Genomic DNA, 2,027 nt, shown 5'->3' with positions numbered 1-2,027 from the left:
TTAAATCCCTAGAATATCTCGAGCTTCAGTTCAGTTCAGTTCAGTCACTCAGTCGTGTCCGACTCTTTGCGACCCCATGAACCACAGCACGCCAGGCCTCCCTGTCCATCACCAACTCCTGGAGTCCACCCAAACTCATGTCCATCGAGTCAGTGATACCATCCAGCCATCTTATCCTCTGTCGTCCCCTTCTCCTCCTGCCCCCAATCCCTCCCAGCATCAGGGTCTTTTCCAATGAGTCAACTCTTCGCATGAGGTGGCCAAAGTACTGGTGTTTCAGCTTTAGCATCAGTACTTCCAATGAACATCCAGGACTGATCTCCTTTAGAATGGACTGGTTGGATCTCCTTGCAGTCCAAGGGACTCTCAAGAGTCTTCTCCAACACCACAGTTCAAAAGTATCAATTCTTCAGCGCTCAGCTTTCTTCACAGTCCAACTCTCACATTCATACATGACCATTGGAAAAACCATAGCCTTGACTAGATGGACCTTTGCTGGCAAAGTAATGTCTCTGCTTTTTAATATGCTACCTAGGTTGGTCATAACTTTCCTTCCAAGGAGTAAGCGTCTTTTAATTTCATGGCTGCAATCACCATCTGCAGTGATTTTGGAGCCCCCCAAAAAATAAAGTCTGACACTGTTTCCTCATCTATTTCCCATGAAGTGATGGGGCCAGATGCCATGATCTTAGTTTTCTGAGCTTAGTGTGTAACCAATTGTCAGTTCTTGATAAGTGGAATAATTCTGACTCAACTTTTATCTATTGAAATCCAATTAAATGGGAGATTTCATAACTATAAAAGAGGAATCTGAGAGTATTAAGAATGTTGTAAGGTAATTCTCACAGCTATGGAACTCCCCCAGTTCACACCACCTGGCTCTGCTGCTCCCCTAGGCTGACACTTGCTTCCTAGGTATCTAGATCCAGACTGCCCCACAGATCTTGACCAAAGGTCCATCTTCTGCATGAAGCCTCCATAACTATTCCAGCTTAAAGAGCACACACTCCTCTGAATATTTTGTCTCTACTGCTCATTTGGAAAAACTGCAAGGCGTAAAAGAAAAGAATATAGGCTTCTGAGTTTCATGAAAGGATTATTCCATTTTTAACTGCCATGTGACCTTGGATAAGCTCAAAGCCTCCCAGAACCTTCCTCTTACCTTACTTTGATATATCCATGTTATGTGTGTGTGTTGTCTCCTTACAGAGCCAGATATGTAATCTGTGAAGCCCAGGGCAAAATGAAAATATGGGACCTCTTGCTCAAGAAACAGAAAACCACCACAATTTTGTAAAGTAATTAGCCTCCAATTAAAATAAATATATAAATTTTTAAAAAAGAAAAAAAAAGTTTTTTCCTTTCTTCCATAGTTTCTCTCTTTCTCTCAACCTATGATGGTATCTTTGATTTGATAGTTAATGTCACAGTCTCTCAGGCATGAGGATAGTTGGAAGTAATTGCAAATCCTCAGAGGCACCCGGGGCCCCTCACTATGACTCAGCATGCAAGTGTACGTGTCTGACCTTGATTATGTCTGCATTTGCACCCAGAGTCCACAGTAGAGGTAGAGGAGTGGGAGGTGGAGAGACCATCCAGGAAGTTGGGGAGAAGCAGGAATTGGGACAACCCATGAACCACACCTCCTTATTTAACTTATATGCAGAGTACATCATGAGAAACTCTGGGCTGGAAGAAGCACAAGCTGGAATCAAGATTGCCAAGAGAAATATCAATAACCTCAGATATGCAAATGACACTACCCTTATGGCAGAAAGTGAAGAGGAACTAAAAAGCCTCTTGATGAAAGTGAAAGTGGAGAGTGAAAAAGTTGGCTTAAAGCTCAATATTCAGAAAATGAAGATCATGGCATCTGGTCCCATCACTTCATGGCAGATAGATGGGGAAACAGTGGAAACAGTGTCAGACTTTATTTTTTTGGGCTCCAAAATCACTGCAGATGGTGATTGCAGCCATGAAATTAAAAGACGCTTACTCCTTGGAAGGAAAGTGATGACCAACCTAGA

The sequence above is a fragment of the Bison bison genome, unplaced genomic scaffold, assembly GCF_000754665.1.
Source record: "Bison bison bison isolate TAMUID 2011002044 unplaced genomic scaffold, Bison_UMD1.0 scf7180017864215, whole genome shotgun sequence".
NCBI classification, from domain to species: domain Eukaryota; kingdom Metazoa; phylum Chordata; class Mammalia; order Artiodactyla; family Bovidae; genus Bison; species Bison bison.
Note: the sequence above shows the minus strand (reverse complement) of the source record.